Source organism: Phyllobates terribilis, unplaced genomic scaffold (genome assembly GCF_046119375.1).
Source record: "Phyllobates terribilis strain yellow unplaced genomic scaffold, ASM4611937v1 Scaffold_8__6_contigs__length_399053987, whole genome shotgun sequence".
Lineage (NCBI taxonomy): Eukaryota > Metazoa > Chordata > Amphibia > Anura > Dendrobatidae > Phyllobates > Phyllobates terribilis.
In genome coordinates this window covers 316248826-316261996 of record NW_027362768.1, presented here as the reverse complement: position 1 = coordinate 316261996, position 13171 = coordinate 316248826, and the positions used below count along the sequence as shown (strand labels likewise).

The following is a 13171-nucleotide window of genomic DNA, read 5'->3' as shown; positions in this document are numbered from 1 at the left end:
CCACTTGACCGCTGCAGCCAATCAGTGCTCAGTCAGGAGTGTACTGGTCACAAGGGATGTTACTGCAGCAGTGATGATGTCCTCGATGACTCACGTGACTGATGCAGCCAATCACTGGCAACAGGAGACATTGCAAAGGTCAATGATTAGCTTCAGCAGTCACATTGGTTATCGTCGCCACACAGGAAACAAGATCTGGAGGGGATGGTGATGCTGGAACGAAGGAGATTTATCAAGGGAGTAATGGGTTTTTCGTTTATTTTTCCTATTTCACCCTTTGTCCCAAATTTTTCCTTGTATGGAAAACACCTTTAACAATTCAACTCTAAAATACGGCCCCTTTATTCTGAAGATGTAAAAATGAGAATATAAGATGAGCATTAGCCATGGTATACAGAGATCCAGCAGGCCGGCTTAGCAGAACGGGTCATCTACGCCTTGCCAAATGGCTCAGACTCGTATGTGAGCAGTCGTTTCATATTATCCAGCAATGTTATGTCTCTATGGATGGGAGCAGATGGCAGGAACTGCGTCCTCAACATCCCTGAGAAAAGAACATCTTGTTTGACAAAGCTGGAAACTTGTGCTTCACTGTAAAAGATGAAGTTTTCTTCATATTCCATATATGCCAGGAAAGATGGTCGCGCATGCCCATGCCTCGCCCAACTGAGTACACCCAAAACTAACTTATTACTAATGAAGACAAACCCTGTCTATATGCCACCAGGGCTTGGAGTAAGCCAAACATCCAACTCCTTAAATTTCTCCGGTTTCTCAGATTCCTACTCCTTCATAAATTTCTCATGTAGAAAAATTAATGACAGTAGCTATGGCTAATTTACTTGTTATGAACCTGTCCCGGATCCGGGTTTTGCACGCCTCACACCGGACAGGTGAATTCTGTTGTTCTCCATGTCGGGATTTACATCCCATGTAATCATCTTACTGGGTCTTTACAACCCCTGGCAAAAATTATGGAATCACCGGGCTCGGAGGATATTCATTCAGTTGTTTAATGCTGTTGAAACAAAGCAGATCACAGACATGGCACAAAACTAAAGTCATTTCAAATGGCAACTTTAGGGCTTTAAGAAACACTAAAAGAAATCAAGATTAAAAATGTGAGTAAGTAATTTTTTTCAGACCAAGCAGAGGGAAAAAATTATGGAATCACTTAATTCTGAGGAAAAAATTATGGAATCACCCTGTAAATCTTCATTTCCAAAACTAACACCTGCATCAAATTAGATCTGCTCGTTAGTCTGCATCTAAAAAGGAGTGATCACACCTTGGAGAGCGGTTGCACCAAGTTGACTGACATGAATCATGCCTTCAACACGAGAGATGTCAATTGAAACAAAAGGAGAGGATTATCAAACTCTTAAAAGAAGGTAAATCATCAAGCAATGTTGCAAAAGATGTTGGTTGTTCACAGTCAGCTGTGTCTAAAATCTGGACCATATACAAACATGGGAAGGTTGTTAAAGGCAAACATACTGGTAGACCAAGGAAGACATCAAAGCATCAAGACCGGAAACTTAAAGCAATATGTCTCCAAAACAGGAAATGCACAACAAAACAAATGAGGAACGAATGGGAGGAAACTGGAGTCAATGTCTGTGACCGAACTGTAAGAAACCACCTAAAGGAAATGGGATTTACATACAGAAAAGCTAAACATAAGCCATCATTAACACCTAAACAGAAAAAAACAAGGTTACAATGGGCTAAGGAAAAGCAATCGTGGACTGTGGATGACTGGATGAAAGTCATATTCAGTGATGAATAGCGAATCTGCATTGGGCAAGGTGATGATGCTGGAACTTTTGTTTGGTGCCGTTCCAATGAGATTTATCAAGATGACTGCATGAATAGAACATGCAAATTTCCTCAGTCATTGATGATATGGGGCTGCATGTCAGGTAAAGGCACTGGGGAGATGGCTGTCATTACATCTTCAATAAATGCCCAAGTTTACATTGATATTTTGGACAGTTTTCTTATCCCATCAATTGAAAGGATGTTTGGGGATGATGACATCATTTTTCAAGATGATAATGCATCCTGCCATAGAGCAAAAACTGTGAAAACATTCCTTGAAAGAAGACACATAAGGTCAATGTCATGGCCTGCAAATAGTCCGGATCTCAATCCAATTGAAAATCTTTGGTGGAAGTTGAAGAAAATGGTCCATGACAAGGCTCCAACCTGCAAAGCTGATCTGGCAACAGCAATCAGAGAAAGTTAGAGTCAGATTGATGAAGAGTACTGTTTGTCACTCATTAAGTCCATGCCTCAGAGACTGGAAGCTGTTCTTAAAGCCAGAGGTGGTGCAACAAAATACTAGTGATGTATTGGAGTCTTGTTTTGTGCGTTTGTTTTTCATGATTCCATAATTTTTTCCTCAGAATTGAGTGATTCCATAATTTTTTCCCTCTGCTTGGTCTGAAAAAAATTACCCTTACTGAATACCACATTTTTTATCTTGATTTCTTTTAGTGTTTCTTAAAGCCCTAAAGTTGCCATTTGAAATGACTTTAGTTGTGTGCCATGTCTGTGATCTGCTTTTTTTCAACAACATTAAACAACTGAATGAACATCCTCCAAGCCCAGTGATTCCATAATTTTTGCCAGGGGTTGTATAAGGCCCACCAAGACACACACGTGTGTCATGGTATTAAGATTTTTATGTGCTACCTGTCCTGTTCTCCTGTCCGCCTGGGGTCTCCAGGACCTCTGCTACTTGTTCCCAGTCTCCTGTCCGCCTGCGGTCTCCAGGACCTCTGCTACTGGTTCCCAGTCTCCTGTCCGCCTGCGGTCTCCAGGACCTCTGCTACTGGTTCCCAGTCTCCTGTCCGCCTGCGGTCTCCAGGACCTCTGCTACTGGTTCCCAGTCTCTTGTCCGCCTGCAGTCTCCAAGACCTCTCCAACCTGTTCCCAGTCTCTTGTCTGTCTGCAGGCTCCAGGACCTCAGCTACTTGTTCTTGGTCTCCTGTCCGCCTGCGGTTTTCAGGACCTCTGCTACCTGTCCCCGGTCTCCTGTCCGCCTGCGGTCTCCAGGACCTCTGCTACCTGTCCCCGGTCTCCTGTCCGCCTGCGGTCTCCAAGACCTCTGCTACCTGTTCGCGATCTCCAGGACCTCTGCTACTTGTTCCCAGTCTCCTGTCCGCCTGCGGTCTCCAGGACCTCTGCTACTTGTTCCCAGTCTTTTGTCCACCTGCTGTCTCCAAGACCTCTGCTACCTGTTCCCGGTCCCCTGTCCACCTGCAGTCTATCGGACTTCTGCTACCTGTCTACGGTCTCCTGTCTGACCGCAGTCTCCAGTACCTCTGTTACCCGTTTCCCGCTGGCCTCACCCCCCTCCTGCACCGATGCCCAAGGCCCATGTGCCCACCAGGACCTTGGGCTTGGAGGATCCAACTCACCAGATGAGCCTAACATTACTGTATGAAATGGTATATTGGGACCTTAGATTCATGGAATATAACATGTTTATATGATTACAATTTCTGAACTTTCCTAGATTCCTAAATATGCAACAAGTTATCAACTTAGTAAATTATGAAAATTTTAACATACAGTACAGACCAAAAGTTTGGACACACCTTCTCATTTAAAGATTTTTCAGTATTTTCATGACTATGAAAATTGTACATTCACACTGAAGGCATCAAAACTATGAATTAACACATGTGGAATTATATACTTAACAAAAAAGTGTGAAACAACTGAAAATATGTCTTATATTCTAGGTTCTTCAAAGTAGCCACCTTTTGCTTTGATGACTGCTTTGCACACTCTTGGCATTCTCTTGATGAGCTTCAAGAGGTAGTCACCAGAAATGGTTTTCACTTCACAGGTGTGCCCTGTCAGGTTTAATAAGTGGGATTTCTTGCCTTATAAATGGGGTTGGGACCATCATTTGTGTTGTGCGGAAGTTAGGTGGATACACAGCTGATAGTCCTACTGAATAGACTGTTAGAATTTGTATTATGGCAAGAAAAAAGCAGCTAAGTAAAGAAAAATGAGTGGCCATCATTACTTTAAGAAATGAAGGTCAGTCGGTCCGAAAAATTGGGCAAACTTTGAATGTGTCCCCAAGTGCAGTTGCAAAAACCATCAAGCGCTACAAAGAAACTGACTCACATGAGGACTGCCCTAGGAAAGGAAGACCAAGAGTCACCTCTGCTTCTGAGGATAAGTTTATCCGAGTCACCAGCCTCAGAAATCGCAGGTTAACAGCAGCTCAGATTAGAGACCAGCTCAATGCCACACAGAGTTCTAGCAGCAAACACATCTCTTCAACAACTGTTAAGAGGAGACTTTGTGCAGCAGGCCTTCATGGTAAAATAACTGCTAGGAAACCACTGTTAAGGACAGGCAACAAGAAGAGACTTGTTTGGGCTAAAGAACACAAGGAATGGACATTAGACCAGTGGAAATCTGTGCTTTGGTCTGATGAGTCCAAATTTGAGATCTTTGGTTCCAACCACCGTGTCTTTGTGCAACGCAGAAAAGGTGAACGGATGGACTCTACATGCCTGGTTCCCACCGTGAAGCATGGAGGAAGAGGTGTGATGGTGTGGGGGTGCTTTGCTGGTGACACTGTTGGGGATTTATTCAAAATTGAAGGCATACTGAACCAGCATGGCTACCGCAGCATCTTGCAGCGGCATGCTATTCCATCCGGTTTGCGTTTAGTTGGACCATCATTTATTTTTCAACAGGACAATGATCTCAACACACCTCCAGGCTGTGTAAGGGCTATTTGATCAAGAAGGGGAGTGATGGGGTGCTACGCTAGATGACCTGGCCTCCACAGTCACCAGACCTGAACCCCATCGAGATAGTTTGGGGTGAGCTGGACCGCAGAGTGAAGGCAAAAGGGCCAACAAGTGCTAAGCATCTCTGGGAACTCCTTCAAGATTGTTGGAAGACCATTTCCGGTGACTACCTCTTGAAGCTCATCAAGAGAATGCCAAGAGTGTGCAAAGCAGTCATCAAAGCAAAAGGTGGCTACTTTGAAGAACCTAGAATATAAGACATATTTTCAGTTGTTTTACACTTTTTTGTTAAGTATATAATTCCACATGTGTTAACTCATAGCTTTGATGCCTTCAGTGTGAATGTACAATTTCATAGTCATGAAAATGCAGAAAAATCTTTAAATGAGAAGGTGTGTCCAAACTTTTGGTCTGTACTGTACAATATTTCATATTTTCATTTTATAAAATATAATTCAAGTCAGTACATTTCCACCAACTCTGACTCAACCCAAAATACGCTCCTAATCCAACGCCACAGCTTTGACAGCCTCTACGGGGAAAATGTCTCGTCGCAGACAGCTATTGGGAACGTGCCAGACTCGCTGATGAAACAACCAAATCAGTTCTGCCTTTGAATCAATCTACAAGTAATGGAGGCATCTTACGGATCAGAAGTTCTATTTTATGTGCACAGTTGCAATCAAAATTATTCTTGTGCTTTGGGGTCAAGAGAGGTGACGTCTTGGGAGTTTGGGCATGGAGACAATCAATGTTTAGTATACCCCTTATTGTGCAATCTGAAACCTCAGTGCTGCTGCCAAGTGATGTTTCTGCAGGTCTTCTGCAGTCACTGAAGGATTTTTGGCCCTTTGCTTTCTCAGGAACCTGGTGGAGGCCGATGATAGTTTCGTCTTTCTGCCACATCCAGGTGGTTCCTTCAACTCTGAACCTGGTGGCGGCCGATGATAGTTTCGTCTTTCTGCCACGTCCGGTGTTCCTTTAACTCTGACCTCTAAAACTCAGCTTCCACTTGCAACGCTAGGTACATTCAATGTCTTTAATATCTTTTTTTTTATCCTTTGTGCAAACTAATGCTTTCTTCCCTTTAAGGTGCTGTCTGCTACACTACTTAGACAGTCCCTTCTTACATTTGCAAGTCCCCCTAGTAAAATAAGAAAAGCTTATACTGTCCTCCAGCACTGGCGCCATTCCAGTGACATCACCGTTGGGTCTCCCGAATATTACGTTAAACATGACCACTGCAGCCAATCAGTGGTCACTGACTGACTGCTGTTCATCAATATTGTGTCACAGTAGACATCCGCTGATGAAATAGTGAAGGCTGCAGCCTGCCGGTGGCAGTCGACTGCCTGTAATGCCCACATGATATAATATCATGCAAGCGTCAATGCCGACATTGCTGGAATGACGCTGGTTCAGGAGGGTTGTATAAGATTTTATTTTACTCGGGTATTTAAATGGGTGTTTTCAAGTTTGAAGAGCCCAGGCTTAATGGAGCAGAAGTCGATGAGGAGTACTGCATTTCCATTCATTCTAATAGGAGCGCCAATATCAGCCGATCGCTGCGCTCAGCAATCTCCAGCGCTCCCAATAAGAACGAATGGAGCTGTAGAGCACATGATCGACCTCCGGGTCTGGTTCTTGGAATCGGTGGGGGACACAGAGGTTGGACACCCATTGATCAGAAAGTTATCCCCTATCCAATGGGCAGAGGATAACTTATAAACTTGAGAACACCCCCTTAAGAATGGGTTGTTCAAGTATTAGTCATTGAACCACTCTCTTGACTTAGCTATCTTTCTCTTTCGACCGCGAACAAACCCCTAGCCAGTCCAGGTATTTGATGCAGCACATGTGAAATTGTGCTAATAAACCGAATTTTTAATGGCCGTTGAATAATCTTTATCGCTGTAAATATCATTATAGACATCAGTTAAATATACCAAATGTTTTCATGTATTTTTTTACGGTCATAAAAAATTGAATGAAATGCAAATCCAGAAAATATAGCGCAATGGTTTATAGACAAAAATAGACCCGCAAAGCCGTCAATAGGATCCGTGTCACATGAAAAGTCCCTAATGAGTGTTTTGTCAGGGCATGTTTATACTGCGGAGTAATAATTATATGGTACATTTCTAACTGTGGCGCTTGATCATTGAGCGCGAGCCTCTCTTTACAACAGCGGGATGTTTTTATTTCACCTCTTTTGCTTTTATCTCGACTGCTTTATGTTTTATTAATGGAAAGATCTCAAGTGCGTTTGATTCCAGGTTTTTAAAACCCTTCCAGTTCTACAGAAAACAAATGTACTTAAGTCGAGTACCCAAAATACTATTATCAGAGTCCTATGTGCAGAAGTGAACGTGTATTCATGCCTCGAGCCTTGAAACTCACGGGAACAGGAGGCGGAAAGTACAGAAAGTGGTAAATATCATAGATCGTAAAAAACTACAGCACAACGAGTCTAGTCTATGGATACAGTGGTGGCGTCTCATCAACACAACCTAGAGACAAAGGGGGGGGTATGTAGACAAGAGCGAACCTATCTTCCCTCTAAACATTAGGGCTGTTAGTTGGCAATTTTGTAAGGATCCAACTTGGAAAGGAAATTTATATATTTTGAGAAGGAAAGTCATTACATCTTGGTCCACAGGTACGGTGGAAAGTCATCTCCAGTGATGGACACCTTCATGTAGTGGACTCTCAAGGGTATCACAAGGTAGAAGAGCTCAAAATTGTGGCTGTCATATGGTGGACGGTTGGTATCCTTATTAAGTCTTCCCCTGCCAAGGGCATCTCACTCATCCTGGTTACAAATGACCCCATCTCAACTAGGATCTACAGCTACAGAAGTGATCTAGGGAACGTTTTGACTCTGGAATTCTCATGGCTGAAGTCACGACCCAGCCTGAGATATCAATGGTTAAAGTAAGAGCTGCTTAAGACTGAACTTTTATAATTGCCAGGCAGGTTGAGATACAACCTCTTAAAATGCCCATCCCCTCCTCCGACTTTAGCCTATGTGTCATGGAGAGCTGACAGGCTGCAGGGACAGGAGAAAAATGAAGTGTGATCTCCTCCTGTCCCTGTGTAACACTGGGTTTTATGTATCACACCAGCAAAGTAAGAAAGAAAATGTTATGAAAAGAAAAATCAAGTCAAAGCATAAATAGCCCTTTTTTTTTCTCTTAAGACCTTTATTATTGGGGAAAAAAATGACAAATATTTCGCATCAACACATCTATAACGACCTGAATTATAAAAGTAGCTTGTTGCTCTCCTGGTGCACACCATTAAAAAAATGGCTAATTTTTGGTAACTTTGTCACAAAAAAAAAAGTAAATTAAAATTTTATAAAATTGAGGAGAACGTCACAAGCCCAAAAATTATACCAACAAAAATGACATTTCATCTTGAAGAAAACAAGTCTTTATACACCTTCACTACACCGTTAGATGGATTTTTTTAAGGGGTGTAGCTTCCGAAAGAAGGTCATATTTGGGGCACTTACCCCCGGTACTAATGCCTCTGGAGCTCTGCAAATGTGATATGGTGACTGAAAAGCTATCCAGGAAAATTTGCACAAAAAAAGCTAAATGGCACTCCATCCTTTCTGAAACTAGAGTATGACTATATACAGGGTATAGCTAAACTCGGCAGAAATTGGGTAAAATTGTGGGATGTTTTGTCTCTGATTATGTATTGTGAAAATTAAATACTTGTGGCTAAAACTACATTTCAATGGGAAAAAAAATGAATTTTTAATTATTTTTTTTTGCATTAGTTCACTTGGACTGGCCCACAGGAGAACAAGGGAATCCTCCGGTAGGCCCCTCTGAAGTACTGCTGATCAGCAGTGCTATTGCACTTGATTTACTAATTGATGAAAAAGTTATTATCTAATCATTCAGCAGACAAGCTACCCAAATCAATATTACATCGAAGCAAAAGTCAATTTTTGTACTAGGGTCAGGTTATTTTTGCATGAAGCTGGACAGTGGGCTCCAAGAGTCAATGTTATTGGTGGGCCTTTGCCAGCCCAGTCCAACAAGACAGCTGTATGGCAGACAAATATCTGTCCCATACACAAGTGCTTGGCTTGTATTTTCAATGGGGAAAGAGGAGAAAGCCGCAGGCAGACAGCTTTGGGAGTGCTTTATCTCCTAAATAACACACTTATTGGCCACTGGAATTCCAACTACTTGACCCTTTTTACCTCTGACTTCATTTGTCGAGGGAGAGTCCGGAGGGCCACTTACATACCAGATGGTTGGCTGGTCCCGCCAAACTCATCAGGTTTGGACAACTTTTATCTAATGTATATGGAGGCCTTAAAGGGGCTTTCCTAACACAGATTATTATAGCATTGAGAAAGCAGCTCATCAATATTCCATCAGTGTAGACGTCCAAGATGGAGAAATAGTAAATGCAAAAGGTGATCAGTAGCACAAAGATGTCATCTGAGTACCCTCGGTTTTTATTTTTCTGCATACAAGTAAAATGGTTGCAAAACTGATGTTAAAAATGGACCAAGAATTGGTGAAAATCGGATCTTTTTTTCTAGTATAAAATCGGAGTCTGAATGTGGCCCAAGCATCAAAGCCTAGGATCAGAGTAAATACCTTCAAAAAATGATCCTAAAGAAGATGACAATCAGGTCTTCAAGAAAGCCCATTTCTTTTATTGTCGCCCCACAGAATCCTTAATGAATGCAGCATGCGCAGAGCTCGTTAGGCAGCACCAGTAGTAGTACAGATGGTTGCCTAGCAGCCAGCAAAGATAATTACATTGAATCTGCTTGCCATGATACAAAAATTTAGCAGTCATCTTTCATGTCCCAGGAGGGCTGGTAGGGCTACCATTCTACAGAACAGAATTGGGCAAATGCGGCAGGAGAGTCACAACCAGCCTGCAGCCTAAGGGCTTGAAACAGTGGCGTAGTGCCCATGCGTCAGGGGAGCCCGGGATACCCTTGCCTGGCATCTCAATTTCAATGGTATCTGTATCCTCAGTATACAGAAACAGTTAAACACAATGGTGGAGGGGGGAACCGTGGCTCCCTGCTGCACCATTCAGCCTATGCATCTGAGTCCCAGAGTAGCAGGCATGAGCGATTAAATCAGTAGATCACAGCTGCTGCACGGAGACTCAGTCCATACACTGTATAGACCAGGGCAACTCAATGGGGGAAAGTAGATAAGTAAGCAGTATTTGTTTTTTTTGTATTGTTTTGTCAGCCAGTATTTGTGGCTGAAAACTATGGGAGCATCATATTGTGTATTTGGCTGTGAAGCAGGGCTGTGGAGTCTGAGTCATGGAGTTGGAGTTGGAGCCCATTTTGGTGAAGTTGGAGTCGGTATAAAATGGACCGACTCCTAAAATATATAATAAATTGGGTACAGTAGTTCAATGCAGTTTGTGGGGAATATTTTTCATAAGAATTTGGGAAAGTTATGAAATGTCCTATAAATGTCTGTCCTATTCCTGATCTAAGGGTCTAGACTTTTAGCTGAGATGAATCTGTGCTACAGTAAATTTATCACTTAAACATGAGCCATGTATGAGGGAGTCGTGGAGTCAGAGTTGGAGTCGGTGTCATGGAAATTGAGGAGTCTGAGTCGCAGGTTTGGCTTACCGACTCCACAGCACTGCTGTGAAGCCATCATATTGTATGTGTGGGGCTTTGGTAACATTATATTGTGTTTTAGAGCTGTAGGGTCTATCATAATAGTTGGAGGGCTGTGGAGGATCATATTATTTGAGTGGTTGTGGGGTCCATTATACAAGGTTGAATGCGGAGGACTGAGGGCCATCATACTGTGTGGGGAACTGTGGAGCATTACACTGGGTTGAGAGGATGTGGGAGCATCAGCCCGTGTGGGGAGCTGTGGGAGCATCACACTGCGAGGGGAGCTGCGGGAGCATCACACTGCGAGGGGAGCTGCGGGAGCATCACACTGCGAGGGGAGCTGCGGGAGCATCACACTGCGAGGGGAGCTGCGGGAGCATCACACTGCGAGGGGAGCTGCGGGAGCATCACACTGCGAGGGGAGCTGCGGGAGCATCACACTGCGAGGGGAGCTGCGGGAGCATCACACTGCGAGGGGAGCTGCGGGAGCATCACACTGCGAGGGGAGCTGCGGGAGCATCACACTGCGAGGGGAGCTGCGGGAGCATCACACTGCGAGGGGAGCTGCGGGAGCATCACACTGCGAGGGGAGCTGCGGGAGCATCACACTGCGGGGGGGAACTGTGGGAGCATCCCCCTGCCGGGGGACCTGTGCGAGCACCATACTGCGGGGGACCTGTGCGAGCATCATACTGAGAGTGGACCTGTGCGAGCATCATACTGAGAGTGGACCTGTGCGAGCATCATACTGAGAGTGGACCTGTGCGAACATCACCGTACTGCGAGGGGACCTGAACGAGCACCATACTGCGAGGGGACCTGTACGAGCACCATACTGCGAGGGGACCTGTGCGAGCACCATACTGGGAGGTAACCTGTGCGAGCACAATACTGCGAGGGGACCTGTGCGAGCACCATACTGGGAGGTAACCTGTGCGAGCACAATACTGGGAGGTAACCTGTGCGAGCACCATACTGGGAGGTAACCTGTGCAAGCACCATACTGGGAGGTAACCTGTGCGAGCATCATGCTGTGAGAACATCATATTATGAGGGGGCTGTGGGAGCATTATAATGTATTTCGCGGGGAGCTGCTGATCAAAATACTAAGGCTGAATAACAGGAGCAGTGTGATTTATAAATTAAAAAAAAACATTAAAATTATAGTTTTGATTAGCTGCTACTGAAGAATACTTTTGTACCCACAAAACCTAGTGTGACATGTATTAGACCTAGCAGCTACTCAACATACTTAATTCTGCTCAATATTAAGTGATATTTTATATTAATATTGATTGTAATAATAATTATTAAGCAGAATTGGTTTCAGGCTATTGGTTGGGCCTCCGCAACAGTCACGCTGTCTCACGTGGCCCCACGGGAAAATAAAATTGCCCACCCCTGCTGTAGAAGATGGCTGACAGTCTCTGGTATTGAAGCATAAAAGTGAACAGTACAATTCTGGGAGCTGGTATAGGAGGAAACAATCAGAAGGCTCAATAATATTTTATTAAAACAGAATAAAATGATAAACAATATAAATATTTGTGATTTTATATTCTATATTTTCCTTGTTAGACGACTTCCCCCCACCCACTGTAAAACGCACGATCCCTCCACGTCACACAAGGTTTACGAAGATATAATTACATTCAGTTATGAGCAGAAGAGCTCCTATGCCGCCATTCCCTTGTGTCTGCTCGATTTATAATTAATACTGATGTGAAGTGTTAGAGAGCGCAGCCGAAACACGGCGATATTAATTGTAACTTCAATATTTCATGTCATATCTGTAGTGGAGAACAGCGGCAAAACGCGTCGACCCATAAAGGCTTGTAAATAATATACTGAAGGAGAGAGATTGGGGCGGATCTGGCATCAGAGAGTGTGGTGGGGTCACGTCTGCGCTCACATTACCAAAAAGACACAAAAATGATATTGTGCCGTTTGGCTATACGGTTATATGTATGAAGATACAGAGCAGCCTTGTCAATCACAGACATGAGGGGCGGGAGAGGCGGGGGGATTGCGCTCCTCATAAATACACCAGACTCGTAAACTAGGTGTCCGGTGTTTTCTTTGACCTATTTAGGCTCAGAGTGAGTCCCGGCAATAGGATCACAAAGTTATGGCAGATCCTATCAAGAAAAAAAATTATGGGATGATAGTCAGAATTTTCCCCATTCTGGTGTCCCACTGCTCCGTGTTCAACTCTATGTGTGATGATGTATCATACACTATAAAGACAACACTATTGGGATTGACACACATCTTAGGCTATGTTCCCACACGTTGTGGTTTTTTTTTAGTCAGAAATCTGTCAGGAAATCAGCTGCGTCAAATCTGCAGGTTTTGCTGCGTTTTTTTTATGCATTTTTTTCAGCGTGTTTTTTACTGTCCTTCTGTCTCTTTTAGGTATGTACATAAAGTTCTGGGAAAAAAAGAACCCCATTTTATTTTGCCATCAAAAACGCTGACATTTTTTTTGTTTATTTTCAGTGTTTTTTTCACCACCCATTACTTCTCATGGGTAAAAAAAAGCTTAAAGAAGTGACATGCTTTATTTTCCAAAAACACAACCAAGGCACAAAATACGCAGCAAAAAAAACTCAAGAGGTGTGAACAGAGAATTCTGGTTTCTCATAGACTTTGCTGGTACTGCAAAAAGCAGCTGAAAATTTGCATAAAAATGTGCAGCAAAATACGCTGAAAAACCCAATGTGTGGGAACATAGTCTAAGTCATTGAATTCA

General features: G+C 43.4%; 1 protein-coding gene across 14 annotated transcripts in view; it reads right to left on the bottom strand.

The window, feature by feature from the left end:
* Positions 1-13171, bottom strand: part of CACNA1D (calcium voltage-gated channel subunit alpha1 D) — a 331678-nt gene that overhangs the window by 259868 nt on the left and 58639 nt on the right. The window lies entirely within an intron of this gene.